The sequence below is a fragment of the Oncorhynchus tshawytscha genome, linkage group LG04 (genome assembly GCF_018296145.1).
Source record: "Oncorhynchus tshawytscha isolate Ot180627B linkage group LG04, Otsh_v2.0, whole genome shotgun sequence".
Classification (NCBI taxonomy): domain Eukaryota; kingdom Metazoa; phylum Chordata; class Actinopteri; order Salmoniformes; family Salmonidae; genus Oncorhynchus; species Oncorhynchus tshawytscha.
Genome location: NC_056432.1, coordinates 52,052,169 through 52,074,144, shown reverse-complemented (window position 1 = coordinate 52,074,144; position 21,976 = coordinate 52,052,169). Strand labels below are relative to the sequence as shown.

At 41.8% G+C, this 21,976-nt stretch overlaps 1 pseudogene; it reads left to right on the top strand.

Moving 5' to 3' along the window:
- The first annotated feature begins 8,893 nt into the window (after positions 1-8,893).
- LOC121846316 overlaps positions 8,894-21,976 on the top strand; it is a 62,481-nt pseudogene continuing 49,398 nt past the window's right edge.

Genomic DNA, 21,976 nt, shown 5'->3' with positions numbered 1-21,976 from the left:
GACGGTTGGGATGGTGTTCTTCGGCTTGCAAACAGTTATATTTTCTGTTTCATCAGACCGGAGGACATTTCTCCAAAATGTACAATCTTTGTCCAGTTGCAAACTGTAGTCTGTCTTTTTTATGGCGGCTTTGGAGTAGTGGCTTCTTCCTTGCTAATGTCGAAATAGGACTCGTTTACTGTGGATACTTTCGTACTAGTTTCCTCCAGTATATTCACAACATACTGTATTCCTTTGCTGTTGTTCTGGGATTGATTTGCACTTTTCGCACCAAAGTACGATCATCTCTAGGAGACAGAACGTGTCTCCTTCCTGAGAGGTATGACGGCTGCGTTGTCCTATGGTGTTTATACTTGCGTACTATTGTTTATACAGATGAACGTGGTACCTTCAGGCGTTTGGAAATTGCTCCCAAGGATGAACCAGACTTGTGGAGGTCTACAATTCTTGGCTGATTTGTTTTGATTTTCCCATGATGTCAAGCAAAGAGGCAATGCGTTTGAAGGTAGGCCTTGACATACATCCACAGCTAAACCTCCAATTGTCTCAAATGATGTCAATTTGCCTATCTGAAGCTTCTAAAGCCATGACATCATTATCGGGAATTTTCCAAGCTGTTTAAAGGCACAATCAACTTAGTGTATTTAAACTTCTGACCCACTGGAATTGTGATACAGCTGGCTGGGCTACTCAATGAAATTCAGAGACTTGTCCCAAAGCCCACTCCTGCATACTTTTGGCAGTATGCTTAGGGTCATTGTCAAGTTGGAAGATGAACTTTCGACCCAGTTTGAGGTCCTGAGCGCTCTGGAGCAGGTTTTCATCAAGGATCTCTCTGTACTTTGCTCCGTTAATCTTTCCCTCAATCCTGACTAGTTTCCCAGTCCCTGCCGCTGAAAAACATCCTGACAGCATGATGCTGCTACCACTGTGCTTCACCGTAGGAATGGTGCCAGGTCTCCTCCTGATGTGGCGCTTGGATTTCAGGCCAAGGAGTTTATCTTCTAATGGGCAGGTGGGACGGTAGCATCCCACCATGCCAACATCCAATGAAATTGCAGAGCGCGAAATTCAAAATACAGTATTATAAATATTTAACTTAAAAAATGTATACATTTTTTTCATTTTTGAAATACAAGAAAGGCCACAATGTATTCCAGCTTAGGCACATTTTAGATTTTTGCCATTAGATGGCAGCAGTGTATCTGCAAGGTTTTAGACTGACCCGATGAACAATTGCATTTCTGTTCAAAATGTTGTATCAAGTCTGCCCAAATGTGCCTAATTGGTTTATTAATACATCAAGTCATAACTGTGCACTCTCCTCAAACAATAGCATGGTATTCTTTCACTCTAATAGCTACTGTAAATTGTACAGAACAGTTAGATTAACAAGAATTTAAACTTTCTGCCCATATCAGACATTCTATGTCCTGTGAAAAGTCTTGTTACTTACAACCTCATGCTTTACATACAGCCGTGGCCAAACGTTTTGAGAATGATACAAATATTAATTTCCACAAAGTTTGTTGCTTCAGTGTCTTTAGATATTTTTGTCAGATGTTACTATGAAATACTGAAGTATAATTACAAGCATTTCATAAGTATCAAAGGCTTTTATTGTCAATTACATGAAGTTGATGCAAAGAGTCAAAATTTGCAGTGTTGACCCTTCTTTTTCAAGACCTCTGCAATCCGCCCTGGCATGCTGTCAATTAACTTCTGGGCCACATCCTGACTGATGGCAGCCCATTCTTGCATAATCAATGCTTGGAGTTTGTCAGAATTTGTGGGTTTTTGTTTGTCCACCCGCCTCTTGAGGATTGACCACAAGTTTTCAATGGGATTAACATCTGGGGAGTTTCCTGGCCATGGACCCAAAATATCATTATTTTTGTTCCCCGAGCCACTAAGTAATCAATTTTTCCTTATGGCAAGGTGCTCCATCATGCTGGAAAAGGCATTGTTCTTCACCAAACTGTCCCTGGATGGTTGAGAGAAGTTGCTCTCGGAGGATGTGTTGGTACCATTCTTTATTCATGGCTGTATTCTTAGGCAAAATTGTGAGTGAGCCCACTCCCTTGGCTGAGAAGCAACCCCACACATGAATGGTCTCAGGGTGCTTTATTGTTGGCATGACACGGGACTCATGGTAGCGCTCACCTTGACAAGCTTTTTTTCGGATGCCCAATCAGAAAGGGGATTCATCAATGAAAATGACTTTACCCCAGTCCTCAGCAGTCCAATCCCTGTTCCTTTTGCAGAATATCAGTCTGTCCCTGATGTTTTTCCTGGAGAGAAGTGGCTTCTTTGCTGCCCTTCTTGACATCAGACCATCCTCCAAAAGTATTCGCCTCATTGTGTGTGCAGATACACCTACCTGCTGCCATTCCTGAGCTAACTCTGTACTGGTGGTGCCCCGATCCCGCAGCTGAATCAACTTTAGGAGACGGTCCTGGTGCTTACTGGACTTTCTTGGGCGCCCACAACAATTGAACCACTCTCATTGAAGTTCTTGATGATCAGATAAATGGTTGATCTAGGTGCAATCATACTGGCAACAATATCCTTGCATGTGAAGCCCTTTTTGTGCAAAGCAATGATGATGGTACGTGTTTCCTTGCAGGTAACCATGGCTGACAGAGGAAGAACAATGATTCCAAGCACCACCATCCTTTTGAAGCTTCCAGTCTGTTATTCAAATTCAATCAGCATGACAGAGTGCTCTCCAGCCTTGTCCTCGTCAACACTCACACCTGTGTTAACGAGAGAATCACTGACATTATGTCAACTGGTCCTTTTGTGGCAGGGCTGAAATGTGGTGGAAATGTTTATGGGGGATTCAGTTCATTTGCATGTCAAAGAGGGACTTTGCAATTAATTGCAATTCATCTGATCACTCTTCATAACATTCTGGAGCATATGCAAATTGCCATCATACAAACTGAGGCAGCAGATTTTAATATTATTAATTAATATTTGTGTCATTCTCAAAACCTTTGGCCACGACTGTATACCTAATAATATATATGTGAAATATGTTTTGATTTTGAATGGACCATTATCATGCACCTGTCTCGAAACATGTAATCGATGCACTTAAATAGCAAATGGAGGATGCTTTTCCCGTGGTTCAATTTCCTGCCAGCCAGGTAGGCTATACTCCTGTTGTAAAGAGAAACAATGTTCTTAATACTAGGAAAGTTCAGAAATAAATATAGTAGGCTTAGCCTATAGAAATCTGATGGGATCCTCGTCTTTATAAGAGGCCATCACTCTGTTTTCTCCCGCAATTGCATAGCCTTTAGAAATATTGTGCAAAGTGAGCTCATGGGCTCTCATGAAGTGTTTGATTCGATTTTTTCGATTACATTTGCATTGATGTAAGAGTGATTATAGGGACAATAGAGTGCTGAGTACCAGACAGTTAACACGTTTGGTAGGCTACTAATGACCATAAGCAGCATCAGAGCTTAGAGAAGCTTAACTACCGTGACTAAACGGTCACATGGAATTTGACTGCAGTCATGACTCGTGACTGCCGTTGTGGTGGTAATACGGTCACAGTAACAGCCCTTGGTCTGACTTCTTAGTCCTGGTCAGGACCCTGACAGCACTGTTCTGGACTAGTTGGAGCCTCTGTAGTGATTTGGCTGGGAGGCCGCCAAACAGCGCATTGCCGTAGTTGGTCCGAGAGAAGATGAAGGCGTGGATGAGTTTCTCTCCATCTGGCTGGGAGAGTGATGGTATGACTTGGGCAATGTTTTTAAAATGGAAAAATTATGTTTGATCCATTTTAGTTTTCTGTGGGCATCAAAGGACAATTAAGGATCACACTTTATAGGTTGTAGATGACAGAGCACAAGAGGATGTCCTGGGCAGATGTTTCCAGCACTGGTGACCTGCTTGGGTGGCCCAATAAGCATAGCCTAAGCCTTATTACTTTTCAACTGGTGGAAGTTCTCTTTCATCAATGCCCGGATGTCCTCTAGGCAGCTACTGAGTTTTGCTAAGACAGAGATGGTGTCCAGTTTGGTGTTAATGTAAACCTGGGTATCATCAGCGTAGCAGTGGATGTTTAATGTTATAATCTCTGAGGATTTGGTCGAGACGGAACATGTAAATTAAAAACAGGATAGGCTCAGCACTGACCCTTGTGGGATGTTGCATGTGATGGAAGAATCCTCCGATCTGGACTCTCCAATAGTGATGTATTGGAGGGGTAGCATGAGAACCAGTTCAGGGCTATTCCAAGAGACAGCAGTGTGCTTTCTGAGACACCGCAGGAAGATGTTGTGGTCTACGGTGTCAAAAGCAGCACTGAGATCTAAGAGGTGGAGGATGCTAGGAGATCCTGAATCAGCAGCCATCAGTAGGTATTTGGTAACTTTAACCAGAGCTGTTTCGGTGCTGTGCAAGGGCCAGAAACCAGACTAGAAAACCTTGTACAACAGATTTGATGAAAGATGCATTTGAAGCTGGTTTGCAAGCCCTGGTCAAGGTCGGGTTTCTTTGGTAAGGGGGTGACTTCAGCTGTTTTGAAGATCGATGGTACCTCTCCGGTTAGCAGGGACTTGTTGATCAGGGTGGTGACAAACATAAGCAGGCTAGTTGAGCAGGTTTTGATTAGGGATAGGATCAAGGGAGTAAGTGGTGGCCTTAATTGTTTGAAATGGTTGACCGAGGAGGATGGGATTTCTGGGCTCATGGGGTGGGTTGCAGCCTTCCTAGAGGCCATGATGTTCATCTTGATGGTGTCTTTTTTTCTTGAAAATATCTGAGAATCGATTGCCCTGCTCAGATGAGGCTGCAGGAGAGCATACGTTTGCAGGGTTGAAAAGGTGCTTGATGGTAGAAAACATGGTTCTGGGGCTACCTGCAGAGTAGATGCTTAATCATGCTGCTTTTAAGGCATCAGAGTAGCGTGCCTGGTGGTCTATATAGGCCAGCAGGTGGATAGTGATGCCATCCTTCATCCAAATGTCTCTCAAACTTACGGCCATGAGTCTTCATTCTGCGCTGTTCATCAGTGGTCCAAGGAGACCAGCTTTGGAATGTTACTTCACATGTTGTATCAGGGCCAACGATGTTCAGGATAATACTCAAAGTGCTGTTGTACAGATTGACCATGTCACTGCAGTCAGATTCAAACTTGGGCTGGATATGTTCCTGAAAGGGGGATGGGTTGAAGAAAAACCCCACACAAATCTGGCACGAATGATGCATTTTGGGTGGAGCTTTCCTTTCTATGTTTCCTCAGGTTAAGGAACTATCATAATATTTTGTTTTACCTTTATTTAAATTGTAATTATATGGAGACATAGGTCTCTTTTACAAATGTACCCTGTATATACTCAACATACATAATACCCAAACATATACACATTAAAATACAAAAGTACAGTCATGGGAAGCACAAATAAAACATCACAAATGACCCAGAAAAACACTTAAATTCCTCTACAAATAAGTCCCCAATCAATACTTTAAATTGCCCGAACGGCACCAGAAAATCAAGATAAAATGAATTTTGAATTTTGTTCTACCAATACAGTGCATTAAAACTAAAAGCAGATTTACCTAGCTCGGTGGAGACCCTAGGAACCTCGAGTTAACCAATCCTGTGAACGGGTCAGGCAACTCAGGTGTATATACTTCAACAGTAAAGTTAGATGCCTTCTAAACAAGTAGGGCCTTCAAAAACAAAAAGGGAGTAATGTAAAGATCTACAGGTCTTTAGCAAAGTCCAGCCAACCTTTTGATGCAGGATGGAGGGATGAGTATCAAAACTGTCACCTGTAACAAAATGAAGGGCACTATGGTAGATGGCATCAAAAGGTTTAAGAGTAGTAGCAGGTGCACTTTAATAAACAAAATCACCATAATAAAGAACAGATAAAAAGGTTGAATGAATAATCTGACTTCTACTACTGTCCTGATTTGTCATAGATGCGGTTGCTAAAAAAAACTTTAATGAATCAAGCCTTCCTTCATGACCTGGCCTCTGTAAATTGGTATAGAATCAGATTGATTTCCTGTGTGTAAGACACTTGGCACCTTCTTTTTTAATATGTTCAGTTGTATTGTTAACAAACACGCCCCCATAAAGAAAAGGAGAATTAAAAACAGGTTCAGCCCCTGGTTCGAGCGTGATTTGGCAGAGTTACTCCATCTCAAGAATTCCATTTGGCAAAAGACTTGGCACACGCATACTCAGGCTGACTGGCTCTCATTCAGGCAAAGGAGAAATAAGTGTGCGCAGGCTATTCGGAAGGCCAAAGTTAGTTACTTTAAGGAGCATTTCTCTCTCTGTGGATCTAACCCAAAGAAGTTCTGAAAACAGTTAAAGACCTGGAGAATAAACACTCCTCCTCACAGCTGCCCACGTCCCTTAATGTTGATGATGTGATTGTTACTGACAAAAAGTACATGGCTGAGATTTTTAATCACCACTTCATTAAGTCAGTATTCCTATTTGACTCAGCCATGCCTCATTACCCATCCAACATTTCCTCATCTCCCACCACTTCTAATGCGACCAGCCCCGATGCTCCTCCCCCATATTCCCCAGCCCACTACAAAGTTTCTTTCTGCAGGCAGTCACTGAGTCTGAGGTGCTAAAGGAGCTCCTTAAACTTGACCCCAAACTAACATTGGTTAGTTTTGGCCCTTCTTCTTTAAGGTCCTAAATTATGTCACCATTGCCCTTGATTCTAAGCAATGTTGTGCTGCTATTTTTATTGACTTGGGCAATGCTTTTGATACGGTAGACCCATTCTTGTGGGCCGGCTCAGGAGTATTGGTGTCTCTGAAGGGCCTTTAGCCTGGTTTGCTAACTACCTCTCTCAAAAAGTGCAGTGTATAAAGTCAGAACATCTGCTGTCTCAACCACAGCCTGTTACCAAGGGTGTACCCAAAAGCTCAATCTAAGGCCCCACGCTGTTCTCAATTTACATCAACAACATAACTCAGGCAGTAGGAAGCTCTCTCATCCATTTATATGCAGATAATACAGTCTTATACTCAACTGGCCCTTCCCTGGATTTTGTGTAAAACGCTCTACAACAAAGCTTTCTTAGTGTCCAACAAGCTTTCTCTGCCCTTAACCTTATTCTGAACACCTCCAAAAGAAAGGTCATGCGGTTTGGTAAGAAGAATGCCCCTGTCCCCACCGGTGTGATTACTAGCTCTTGAGGGTTTAGAGCTTGAGGAAGTCACCTCATACAAGTACTTGGGAGTATGGCTAGACGGTACACTGTTCTTCTCTCAGCACATATCAAAGCTGCAGGCTAAAGTTAAATCGTAATCGCTCCTCTTTCACCCCAGCTGCCAAACTAACCCTGATTCAGATGACCATCCTACCCATGCTAGATTACGGATACATCATTTATAGATTGGCAGGTAAGGGTGCTGTCGAGCGGCTAGGTGTTCTTTACCATTCAGCCATTAGATTTGCCACCAACTCTTCTTATAGGACACATCGCTGCACTCTATACGCTTCCATAAACTGGTCATCTCTATACCAGTTGCAAGACCCACTGGTTGATGCTTATTTAAAAAAAACCTTTTAGGCCTCAATCCCCCCTATCTGAGATACCTACTGCAGCCCTCATCCTTCACATACAACACCCATTCTGCCAGTCACATTTTGTTAAAGGTCCCCAAAGCACACACATCACTGAGTCGCTCTTCTTTTCAGTTCGCTGCAGCTAGCGACTGGAACGAGCTGCAAAAAACACTCCAACTGGACAGTTTTATATCCATCTCTTCATTCAAAGACTCAATCATTGACAGCTGTGGCTGCTTCGTGTGATATATTGTTGCCTCTACCTTCTTGCCTTTGTGCTGTTGTCTGTGCCCAATAATGTTTGCACCATGTTTTGTGCTGCTAACATGTTGTGCTGCTGCCATGTTGTGTTGCTACCATGTTGTCAGGTGGTGTTGCAACCATGCTATGTTTTTGTCTTACGTCTCTCTTTATGTAATGTTGTCTCTCTTGTCGTGATGTGTGTTTTGTCCTATATTTTTATTTTTAATTCCAGCCCCCGTCCCCGCAGGAGGCCTTTTGCCTTTTGGTAGGCCGTCATTGTAAATAAGAATTTATTCTTAACTGATATGCCTAGTTAAATAAAATAAAAAGTCACAATCTGTTTCTATAGAAAAAGCAAACTTTTAATTTTAGTTTCTTATCCAGCTGTGTGTGTGTGTGTGTGTGTGTGTGTGTGTGTGTGTGTGTGTGTGTGTGTGTGTGTGTGTGTGTGTGTGTGTGTGTGTGTGTGTGTGTGTGTGTGTGTGTGTGTGTGTGTGTGTGTGTGTGTGTGTGTGTGTGTGTGTGTGTGTGTGTGTGTGTGTGTGTGTGTGTGTGTGTGTGTGTGTGTGTGTGTGTGTGTGTGTGTGTGTGTGTGTGTGTGTGTGTGTGTGTGTGTGTGTGTGTGTGTGTGTGTGTGTGTGTGTGTGTGTGTGTGTGTGTGTGTGTGTGTGTGTGTGTGTGTGTGTGTGTGTGTGTGTGTGTGTGTGTGTGTGTGTGTGTGTGTGTGTGTGTGAAATCTGTTTAAATACAAATGCCTAAGTATTTCTACGCGGGCACATGTTCTATTGGAGAACCATCTAATGAGTGAATATGTAGTCCTTCTGAAACATTCTTACGAGAGTTTGAAAACAACAGGTAAATTTTGTTTTGCCTGTACTTAGCACAAGTTTGGAATCAGCAAGGGATTCCTGCATAGCTATAAAATCTGAATATAGTTTTGACAAAGCCAGATCAACAGTCGTGGCAATAGCATAAGTAACAGTATGACATTTTAATAGATTGACCAATGTGTTTATGTAAATAGCCCCCTGTCTTACACCTTTATGTACATCAAGGAATTCAGATGTAACCCCATCAATCGCGATGGCGTAAGTTCTGTTACTAAGATGATCATGAAATCATGAACAGGCGTCAGAGCTGAAGCCTATCGAGGCCAACTTTTAAATATTTTTTGCATGATCAACAGCTTTTGACAGGTTCACAAACAAAGCAGCACATTTCATTTTAGTATCTAAAGCATTGAGAAGATTATTATTAACTGAAGTCGTTGCTCTAATAATGCTATGACCAGGCCGAAATCCTGATTTCTTTACCTTCAAAATACTTTTCTCAGATAAAAAAGAGCAACGTTGTACATTTACCAAGGATTCAAGAATTGTAGCTAGGCAAGCAAGCATTGAAATGGGGCGATAATCATTAAGATCACTACGAGTGATCTCGTAGCAACGAGTCGGAGTCAGAGGCCGAGCCTTCTCTGGTCTCTCCTCCACCTGTTACGGGGTCTGAGCCACCAAAGACTCCCACCATTGGCTCTGACAAATTGAAAACCCTAGTCATTGGTGACTCCATTACCCCCAGTAATAGACTTTAAAATAATCATCCAGTGATCATACGCTGTTTACCAGAGGACAGGGCTACCGTCTTAAAGGCTAATCTGTTGATGGTGATGGCTAAGACTAAAACTGAGTGTAGAGAGCATAGGGATATTGTTATCCATGTCGGCACCAACAATGTTAGGATGAAACAGTCAGAGGTCACCAAGCGCAACATAACTTCAGCGTGTAAATCAGCTAGAAAGATGTGTCGGCATCAAGTAAAAGTCTCTGGCCCCCTCCCAGTTAGGGGGAGTGATGAGCTCTACAGCAGAGTCTCACAACTCAATCGCTGGTTGAAAACTGTTTTCTGCCCCTCCCAAAAGAATAGAATAGAATTTGTAGATAATTGGCCCTCTTTCTGAGACACCCACAAACAGGAACAAGCCTGGCCTCCTGAGGAGTGACAGACTCCATCTTAGCTGGAGGGGTGCTCTCATCTCGTCTATGAACATAGACAGGGCTCTAACTTCACTATGAGATAGGGTGCAGGCCAGGCAGCCTGCCAGCTTAGTGGAGTTTGCCACTAGCACAGTCAGTGTAGTCAGCTCAGCAATCCCCATCGAGACCGTGTCTGTGCCTGGATCTAGGTTGGGCAAAACTAAACATGGATGTGTTCGCTTTAGCAATCTCACTGGAATAAAGACCTCCTCCATTCCTGTCAATATTGAAAGAGATGGTGATATCTCATATCTCAAAATAGGGCTACTTAATGTTAGATCCCTCACTTCCAAGGCAGTTATAGTCAATGAACTATTGTCAATCTTGATGTGATTGGTCTGACTGAAACATGTCTTAAGCCTGATGAATTTACTTTGTTAAATGAGGCCTCTCCTCCTGGTTACCCTAGTGACCATATCCCCCGTGCATCTCACAAAGGCTAAGGTGTTGCTAAAATTTCAATTTCAATTTTTTTTATTTTTAACTTTGCGTCTTTTGAGCTTCTAGTCATGAAATCTATGCAGCCTACTCAATCACTTTTTATAGCTTCAGTTTACAGGCCTCCTGGGCCATATACCATGTTCCTCACGGAGTTCCCTTAATTCCTATCGGGCCTTGTAGTCATGGCAGATAATATTCACATGAAAAAGTCCACAGACCCACTCCAAAAGTCTTTCGGAGCCATCATCAACTCAGTGGGTTTTGTCCAACATGTCTCCTGACATACTCATTGCCACAGTCATACTCTGTCCCTTGTTTTGCAATACATAATGTGGATCTAAATGTTTTTCCTCATAATCCTGGACTATCAGACAGCTAATTTATTATGTTTGCAATCCCAACAAATAATCTGCTTAGACCCCAACCAACGATCATCAAAAGTCATGCCATAAATTCTTTGACAACCCAAAGATTCCTTGATGCCCTTCCAGACTCCCTCCACCTACCCAAGGACACCGGAGTACAAAAATCGGTTAACCACCTAACTGAGGAACTAACTTTAACCTTGCGTAATACCCGAGATGCATTCGTACCCCTAAAAACAAAAAACATTTGTCGTAAGAAACTAGCTCACTGGTATGCAGAAAATACCCAAGCCCCTGAAGCAAGCTTCCAGAAAATTGGAACGGAAATGGCGCTCCACCAAATTGGGAGTCTTCCAACTAGCTTGGAAAGACAGTACCATGCAATATCATAGAGACCTCTCTACTGCTCGATCATCCTATCTTTCCAACTTAATTGAGGAGAATAAGAACAATCCAAAATGTATTTTTGGCACTGTTGCAAATCCAACTAAAAAGCATTCCCCAAGAGAGGATGGCTTTCACTTCAGCAGTGATAAATTCATGAACTTATTTAACAAAAAGATCATGATCTCAGTTGTCCTGAGTCTGCAGAACACTGCCAGGACCTAGGATCAAGGGAGACACTCATGTTTCTTAATCTTATATCTCTTGGCACATTCATGAAAATAGTAATGGCCTCTAAACCGTCAAGCTGTATACTGGACCCTATTCCAACTGCAGTGGCTTGCGAAAATATTCACCCCCTTGGCATTTTCCATATTTTGTTGCCTTACAACCTGGAATTAAAATTGATTTTGGGGGGGTTGTATCATTTGATTGACACAACATGCTTACCACTTTGAAGATGTAACCTGTTCCATAATTAAGACCTCTACAAATACTCAGTCCTGCCATTTCCACACTGCCAGATCGTAATCTCTGCTCAGTCAGCCTACGTTTCTAGCCGCTTGTTACTATTTTGAGGTGCCTGTTTTCCTTGCCTGACACAGTTTCCCACTCCGCTACAGTTCTGCCCGCTCTGACTCTGGTCCCTGTCTCCAGTCCCACATCTTCTCATCCTGCCACTCTGCCCTGGATTCCCAACCCTACTGCTCCCTTGGATTCCCTTCCAGATCTGCTTACCCTGTCCCAACGCCTCTCGGTCCAGCCTCCACACCTGGTTTCCTGCAACCAGTCCGAGCTTCCCCTGGCCTGCACTCAATCTTCCCGCTGTGTTTCAATAAATACCCTGGTTACTTCATCCCAGTCTCCTCATCGGAGTCTGCGCTTGGGTTTCCTTGTTTCACTCCGCGTAACACAAAGTCAACACTTTGTAGAGCCACCTTTTGCAGGAATTACAGCTGCAAGTATCTTGGGGAATGTCTCTATATCCACTGGGATGTTTGCCCATTCTTCAAGGCAAAACTGCTCCAGCTCCTTCAAGTTGGTTGGGTTCTGCTGGTGTACTGCAATATTTAAGTCATACCACAGATTCTCCATTGGATTGAGCTCTGGGCTTTGACTAGGCCATTCCAAGACATTTAAATGTTTCCCCTTAAACCACTCGAGTGTTGCTTTAGCACTATGCTTAGGGTAATTGTCCTGCTGGCAGGTGAACCTCTGTCCCAGTCTCACATTTCTGGAAGACTGTCCATCTATCATTCCTTCAATTCTGGCTAGTTTCCCAGTCCCTGCCGAAACAGGCACCTCCTATTCTCGGAGTGATGAGAGGTGTTGGGTTTGCGCCAGACATAGCGTTTTCCTTGATGGCCAGAAATCTCGATTTTAGTCTAATCTGACCAGAGTACCTTCTTCCATATGTTTGGGGAGTCTTCCACACGTCTTTTGGCAAACAGCAAACGTGGTTGCTTTTTTTTTCTTTAAGCAATGGCTTTTTTTCTGGCCACTCTTCCATAAACCCCAGCTCTGTGGAGTATATGAATTAAAGTGGTCATATGGACAGATACTCCAATCTCCACTGTGGAGCTTTGCAGCTCCTTCGGGGTTATCTTTGGTCTCTTTCTTGCCTCTCTGATTAATGCCCTCCTTGCTTGGTCTGTGAGTTTTGGTGGGCGGCCCTCTCTTGGCAGGTTTGTTGTGGTGCCATATTCTTTCCATTTTTTAATAACGGATTTAATGGTGCTCTGTGGGATGTTCAACGTTTCTGATATTTTTTTATAGCCCAACCCTGATCTGTACCTCTCCACAACTTTGACCCTGACCTGTTTGGCGAGCTCCTTGGTCTTAATGGTGCCGCTTGCCTGGTGGTGCCCCTTGCTTAGTGGTGTTGCAGACTCTGGGGCCTTTCAGAACAGGTGTGTGTATATATACTGAGATCCTGTGACACTTAGATTGCACACAGGTGGACTTTATTTAACTAATTATGTGACTTCTGAATGTAATTGGTTGATGTTATTTAGGGGCTTCATAGCAAGGGGGTGAACACAAATGCAAGCACCACTTTCCATTTTTGTTTTTTGAATTTTTTTAAATAAGTATTTTTTTCCCATTTAATTTCACAAACAGACTATTTTGTGTATGTCTATTACATGAAATCCAAATAAAATTATTTTTAAATTACAGGTTGTAATGCATCAAATAGGAAAAATGCTAAGGGGTTGAATACTTTTGCAAGGCACTGTAAACTACTGAAAGAGCTGCTTCCTGTGCTCAAGGGAGACACATGAAAATAGTACTGGCCTCTAAACCTTCAAGCTGCATACTGGAGCCTATTCCAATTGAACTACTGAAAGATCTGCTTCCTGTGTTTGACCCTCCTATGTTGAACATTATAAACGGCTCCCTGTCCACCGGATGTGTACCAAACTCACTAAAAGTGGCAGTAATAAAGCCTCTCTTGAAGAAGCCAAACCTTGACCCAGAAAATATTAAAAACTATCGGCCTACATCGACTCTCCCATGCCTGTCAATTTTTTTGAAAAATCTGTCGCGCAGCTACTCACTGCCTTCCTGAAAACAATGGATATGAAATGTTTGATTTTAGGCCCCAACATAGCACTGCACTCGTGAAGACGGTAAATTACCTTTTAATGGCATCAGACCAAGACTCTTCATCTGTCTTCGTGCTCCTAGACCTTAGTGCTGCATTTGACACCATTGATCATGACATTCTTTTGGAGAGTTTGAAACCCAAATTGGTCTACATGGACAAGATCTGGCCTGGTTTAGATTTTATCTGTCGGGAAATATATCAGTTTGTCTCTGTGTATGGTTTGTACTCTGACAAATCAACTAAGTTTCGGTGTTCCTCAAGGTTCTGTTTTAGGACCACTATTGTTTTCACTATATATTTTACCTCTTGGTGATGTTGTTTGAAAACATGTTAACTTTCACTGTATGTGGACGATACACAGCTGTACATTTCGATGAAACATGGTGAAGCCCCGAAATGTCATACCCTGGAAGAATGTGTTTCAGACATAAGGAAGTGGATGGCGGCAAATGTTTTACATTTATACTCTGACAAAACAGAGATGCTAGTTCTAGGTCCCAAGAAACAAAGAGATCTGTTGTATCTGACAATTCATCTTGATGGTTGTACAGTCATCTCAAATAAAACTGTGAAGGACCTCAGCTTTACTCTGGACCCTGATCTCTCTTTTGACGAACCTATCAAGACTATTTTAAGGACAGCTTTTTACCATCTTCGTAACATTGCAAAAATCTGAAACGTTCTGTCCAAAAATTATGCAGAAACGTTAATCCATGCTTTCATTACACCAGGACAGATGCCGAGCCATGGTGTGATGTCATTAAAGTGTAATTTACCACCTTCACGAGTACAGTCTCAGTGCTATGATGGGGTCTAAAATGAGATTTTAGCGTTCTGTATACATTGTTTGTCTTTGGGAAGGCAGTGAGTTGCTGCTCAACAGCTGTTTCAAACATTGAGAGGAATGGGAGATTCGATATAGGCCGATCATTTTTATATTTCCTGGGTCAATGTTTGGCTTTTTCAAGAGAGGCATTATTACTGCCAGAGATAATCGGCTGCTTTTCAGAGCCTTTCAGGTTGTTGATCAGCTCAATAAAATCCTGTGTCATTAACTATGATTTAATCTTTTGATATCATTTGATCCGACATGCAGTATGACAGCAGCAGCCCTTGGCTGTAGGAGGGACAGAAGAAATCCTGTGATATCCTTCACCGTAGGCTGCGGGTAGCACAGAGTTTCTGCTCCAAGAAGGCAGTGGAGTAGAAAAGAAAAAGCTCTTAGAGTGGGACCTATTCAGGACACGCTGCAATGTCTCAATTTGCTTACTCTGATTGTCCAGCTGGATGTCTAACTCAGGCATGTATTCCTCAATGAGCTGACAGTGTCCACATCGGCCCACGGGAAAGTAAGAAAAAGTAGACTAAACCAAATGGAGTTCAAGTTTGGCATTAGTCCAAAAATATGAAAGGCACAATGTCAAGTGGAAGGATGAAAGCAGCAGTAGGCAAGTGTCTGCTCAGATAATGCCCCAGTGCAGAGTAGGGAGTCGAGGTATATTCAAGTAGGCCTCAAAAGTTTCAGCAGACCTGTTTTATTTACGTCTTCCTTAAAAACTCTGTATGCAAAATTGCAATATTGTCCAATGTTCACAGCCAGATAAAACAAAGCTAAATGGGGACAAATCCACAAAAAGGTTTTCTGACATGGACATTGACCAGACAAAAAAAAGACATGCTTGCCGCCATCTTTAATGGACCGGTCAGAGACACCTAGCTCGATGACATCCCAATCAGAGGCAGGGATAATGATGTCCAAATGTGTGTCCACGGTTGTGGGTGGGGAACATTTACGTGTTGTACATGGTTTAGACAGTGCAGCAGATTAAAAAACTCAGCAGTCATAAAGCACTTGGGTGAACAAGGATAACCGTGAGAGCTTTTGGTTGTTTACAGTCATCATCAGTCAGTGGATTTAAAATAATGCAGTCTGTATAAAACAGGAAGGCCTCCACCGTGGCTGGCAACTTTTCAATGTATTTGTATACAGGTGGAGCTGCTCCGTTAAGATGGTAACAGTCACCCTCACTGTGCCATGTTTCAGTGAGACTGTAACATAAACACAGATGGTGAGTTTAATAATAACGAGCATATAAAACAAGCCCAGCATCTGGGCATGAAAACTGAACCAATACTGCCTGAAGATTGATGCTAGGGAGTGCTGGATAAATAGGAAGTAATCAGGGTAGTGATGGAGTCCAGGTGTGCCTCATGATGAGGTGCAAGTGTGCGTAATAAAAATTGCCAGGACCGGTGGTTAGTAAACCAGCGACGTCAAGCGCCGGAGAAGGAGTAGACTTGACAGAGGCATATCATGGCAAAGTCATTGTCAGAGGTAAACTCATGCAGAGGAGGAAACTTGTTTGTTAAGGATTGTAAAGTGCAAGCGTGTGAAGGCATTGGTGGAAACAAATTCATTTAATTTTGGTTGGGCCACATTTGTAGTGTGTGTGTTTGTGATTATGAACTCATTTCACGTCTTGACCTCTTAATGAACATTTTTAATAACAAAAGCACATATAGATGTTCGATGCTAGCATCTTTATTCAAAATGCATGAATTAAGGAACAATTAAATCAGTATGAAAATAGTATAGAAAACAATCCCATCTCTTCGTAGGACAGCTTTGTTTTTAGTTGTAGATTCTTGTCACTAAATGTAATTATCTGAAAGAGAGAGGAGAGCATTATAATTAATTTGACAGTGAATAACAGACTTCAATTGTATGAATGTAACATTCTCTGTATATTCTCTAAAGGTTTCCAGCATGTTTTCCCGTCACTTTTCCACTCACCTCGACTGGCTACTTTCTGCTCATTAGGGGCTTCAGGATCTTAGCTAAACTCTTTCTCCCAGCTGCAAAGATAGAGGGATCTGAAGGAGAGACAGAGATACACTTTTTTAAATTTACATTTTATTTCACCTTTATTTAACCAGGTAGACTAGTTGAGAACAAGTTCTCAGTTACAACTGCGACCTGGCCAAGATAAAGCATAGCAGTGTGAACAGACAACACAGTTACACATGGAGTAAACAATTAACAAGTCAATAACACAGTAGGAAAAAAAAGAGAAAAGAGTCTATATACATTGTGTGCAAAAGGCATGAGGAGGTAGGTGAATAATTACAATTTTGCAGATTAACACAGATCAGACATGGAATGTGCCGCCTTGAAAACGCCTTGGCTATGGCATGTTTGTTTGTCTGTAAGGGTACATTATTGCATTTAAATACCAGCACGAAAGCTTCTCTGGAGATAGTTTCGAAGGTATTTTAATTGTCTGTAAAGCAATGCCGCTTCTGAAGCAGGACTAGACGTACACTGGGAGACCAGAACTATCAAATTATCCTGAGCTGCCTGTGCGTAGACCTCTTTCTCCTTAAAAAGTAGGTTAAAGTTAATTAAATGCCGTTACTTACCAAGACATTTAGTAGAAAGAAAACACCCTACCATCAAAAAACAGCACAGCCATTGTGTATATTGTTGTCAGGAAAACAATACCAAACATTCTATGCCGGAGCAGAATTCTACTGTATGAAAAGGTATAGACACTTCTGATTCTGTACTTTTTTTATTGTCTGAAAGGTTATCAATTGTTGCTATCAACATGTCACTGTTTTTTTTTTTACCAGGCAAGTCAGTTAAGAACAAATTATTACTTAAAATGAAGGCCTACAGGAGAACAGTAGGTTCACTGCCTTGTTCAGGGGCGGAACGACAGATTTTTAGCTTGTTAGTTCAGGGATTCGATCAAGCAACCTTTCGGTAACTGGCCCAACGCTCTAACCACTAGGCTACCTGCCGCCCCATGTTACTGTAGTGACCTGACCATCGATATCTCCAAAGGGCAAGAGAGAGACAGTGAGCGTAAAGTGAGATTGTGTATATTTAAAAAGGTTGTGAATCATCAAAAGGAATCATCCACCCATTGTTAAATCAATCCCGCCAGCTCTTCTTACTGTTGTTGCGGCACGAGTGGTGAGAGCTGGGCTTTTCCCCCTGCTGCAAAGATGGAAAAGTCTGAAAGGAGAAGAGAGGACGGCTTAGTACAACATAAGTGGGACCAGTGATGGAAAAAGTACCCTATGGTTATACTTGATTAAAAGTAAAGATACATTAATAGAAAATGAATCAAGTAAAAGTGAAAGTCACCCAGTAAAGTAATAGTTGATTGAATGTCTAAAAAAAAAGTATAAATCATTTCACATTCCTTATATTAATCAAACCAGATGGCACAATTTTCTTTTTTTTTTAAATTTATTTACGGATAGCCAGGGACACACTTCAACATGTAGACAATAATTTACAAACAAAGCATTTGTGTTTAGTGATTCAGTCAGATCAGAGGCAGTACGGATGACCGGGGATGTTCTCTTGATAAGTGTGTGAATTGGACCATTTTCCTGTCCTGCTAAGCTTTCATACTTTTGGGTTTCAGGGAAAATGTATGGAGTAAAAAGTACATTATTTTGTTTTTGGAATGTAGTGGAGTAAAAGTCAAAGTTATCAAAAATATAAATAGCAAAGTACAGATACCCCAAAAAACGACTTAAGTAGTACTTTAAAGTATTTTTACTTAGGTACTTTACACCACTGATTGGGACTTACAGTAACACAGGAAATAATAGACAAATGAGTAAGCCTACATTTGTACCTTTGCACCGTGCTTGTTGGAAGGGAAGAAATTGAACAATCTGATAGGGATGGAGAGAAGAGGGAAAAATGAACTTGTCATATTCATATATTGAAATACACACATTCATTGCCATATTTTCACCTCCAGATGAAAAGCGTGCCCAAAGTAAACTGTCTGTTACTCAGGCCCAGAAGCTAGGATACGCATATAATTAGTACATTTGGATAGAAAACACTCTACAGTTTCCAAAACTGTTAATTGTCTGTGAGTATAACAGAACTGATATGGCAGGTGAAATCCATCTAGGAAGTGGAATTATTTTCATGTCGCTGTTTTTCAACTCAATGCCTATAGAGAATCCAATGGGTTAAAAATCAGATTGCAGTTCCTATGGCTTCCAATAATGTCAACTGTCTTTAGACATGGTTTCAGGCTTTTATTTTGAAAAATGATGAGTAAAAAGCCATTTTGGTCGGAGGACAAAGGAAGTATGCAGACCTGACTTGGGCGCGCTTGCATCCCACATACTCTAGAGAGGTTAAAACTCGTTATTCAACCACTCCACAAATGTCTTGATAACAAACTATAGTTTCGGCAAGTCGGTTAGGACATCTACTTCGTGCATGACACAAGTAATATTTCCAACAACTATTTACAGACATATTATTTCATTTATAACTCACTGCATCACTATTCCAGTGGGTCAGAAGTTGACTGTAAATTCCAGACAATGATGTCATGGCTTTAGAAGCTTCTGATAGGCTAATTGATCATTTGAGTCAATTAGAGGTGTACTTGTGGATGTGTTTCAAGGCCTACCTTCAAACTCGGTGCCTTTCTGCTTGAAATCATGGGAAAATCAAAAGAAATCAGCCAAGACCTCAGAGGAAAAATTGTAGACCTCCACAAGTCTGGTTCATCCTTGGGAGCAATTTCCAAATGCCTGAAGGTTCCACATTCATCTGTACAAACAATAGTATGCAAGTATAAACACCATGGGACCACACAGCCGTCATACCTCTCAGGAAGGAGACACATTCTGTCTCCTAGAGATGAACATACTTTGGTGTGAAAAGTGCAAATCAATCCCAGAACAACAGCAAATGACCTTGTGAAGATGCTGGAGGAAACCGGTACAAAAGTATCTATATCCACAGTAAAATGAGTCCTATATCGACATAACCTGAAAGGCCGCTTAGCAAGGAAGAAGCTACTGCTCCAAAACCGCCATTAAAAAAAGTCAGACTACGGTTTGCAACTGCACATGGGGACAAAGATCATACTTTTTGGTGAAATGTCCTCTGGTCTGATGAAACAAGAATATAACTGTTTGGCCATAATGACCATAGTTATGTTTGGAGGAAAAAGGGGGAGGCTTACCATCCCAACCGTGAAGCACGTGGGTGGCAGCATCATGTTGTGGGGGTGCTTTGCGGCAGGAGGGACTGGTGCACTTAACAAAATAGATGGCATCATGAGGAGGGACAATTACAGTGGGCTCCAAAATTACTGCCCCCCCTGACTGGCAATGCACAAACAATACTTTAAAAAATATAAACACTATAATTATAGAGAAACTCAAAATACAAACGTGAGAAATACTGTACTTTATTAACATTTCAATGGAACCAACCAAATTCATACAATTATTTAATAAAAAATAAATTTAACCAAAATCAAGGTTTCATAATTATTGGCACTCCTTACTTAGTGCAACCACCTCTGGCAAGGATAACAGCATGGAGTCTTTTCCTGTAATGTTTGACAAGGTTAAGGAACACATTTGGAGGGATTTTGCACCAGATCCTTTCCAGATCCTTCACATTCTTGGGTTTGCACCTATCAACTGCCCTCTTCCACTCAGCCCACAGGTTTTCGATTGGATTGAGGTCCGGCGACTGATTTGGCCATGGCAGAACATTGATTTTGTTGTCACAGAACCATTTCTGTGTGGATCTTGAGGTATGTTTCGGGTCATTGTCTTGTTGGAAAGTCCACCTACGGCCAAGTCCCAGCCTTCTGGCAGAGGCAACCAGATTGTCAGACAAAATTGCCTGATACTTGGTGGTATTCATTATGCCATCAATCTTAACCATTGCCCCTGGACCTCTGGAATTAAAACAGCCCCAAAACATCAGTGACCCCCCTCCATATTTCACCGTGGGTATGAGGTTCCTCTCCTTGTATGCATCTCTGTTTCGACGTCAAACATGCCGTTGCTGTATCTGACCAAAATGTTAAATATTTGTCTCATCTGACCAGAGCACCTTCTTCCAGTCATAATTTAAATGACATTTGGCAAACTCCAAGCGCTTGCGTCTGTGTCTTGTGGTCAGAAAGGGCTTTCTTCTGGAAACCCTTCCAAAGAGCCTGTGGTTGTCAAGGTGGCGTCTGATGGTGCTTTTTGAAACCTGGTGACCCCAAGACGCCACCAAGGCCTGCACTTATTTCACAGTGATTCTTGGAGACTTTGTTGCTTCTCTCACTATCCTCCTTCCTATCCTGGGGGGCAAAATGCATTTGCGTCCCCTGCGCGTGATGTTTTCAACTTCCATATCTTTTGAATTTTTTTATAATATCCCTGACAGTGCTCAGTGGTATATTCAATCATTTGTGGATCGTCTTGTAGCCATTACCAGATTTATGAAGGTCTACAACCATCTGTCTCTTTTGAACTGCCAGTTCTTTTGTTTTCTTCATGGTGTTGGATGACAGCGGGATACTGCATGTGTGTTACCTCATTTTTTATACCCTAGTGAAACCGGAAGTGATGTAATGTCTCAATATAGTTCTTTAAAACCAGTTAAGCATTAGGGGCGCTATTAAAATTTTGGGATGAAAAACGTTCCCGTTTTAAACAAGATATTTTGTCACGAAAAGATGCTCGACTATGCATATAATTGACAGCTTTGGAAAGAAGACACTCTGAGGTTTCCAGAACTGCAAAGATATTGTCTGTGAGTGCCACAGAACTGATGTTACAGGTGGAAACCTGATAAAAATCCAACCAGGAAGTGCCGCATTTTTTGAAACCGCCTCATGCCAATGTTTCCTTATATGGCTGTGAATGAGCTACGAATGAGCTTACGTTTTCCACGTATTCCCCAACGTGTCTACAGCATTGTGACGTCTTTTTACGCATTTCCATTGAAGAATAGCCATAAGGGACCATATATAGCAAGTGGTCACATGGTGTCTCCCACAGAAAATCTTGCGTAAAATACTGAGGTAGCCATTTTTCCAATCGCTTCTTATGAGAAACCAATTGCCTCGACGGATATATTATCGAATATATATGTTAAAAACACCTTGAGGATGGATCCTAAACAACGTTTGCCGTCTTTCTGTCAATATTATGGAGTTAATTTTGAAAAAAGTTTGGCGTTGTAGTGGTAGCATTTTCCGGTCGATTTCTCAGCCAAGCATGATGAAGAAACGGGAGCTATTTCGCCTACAAAAATAATATTTTTGGAAAAAAGGAACATTTGCTATCTAACTGGGAGTCTCCTGAGTGAAAGCATCCAAAGTTCTTCAAATTATTTAATTTGGTTGCTTTTCTTATTTTCGTGAAAATGTTGCCTGCTGCCAGCAGAGCCTAGCATAGCATTATGTCATGATAAACTTACACAAATGCTTGTCTAGCGTTGGCTGTAACGCATATTTTGAAAATCTGACATGACAGTGTTGTTAACAAAAGG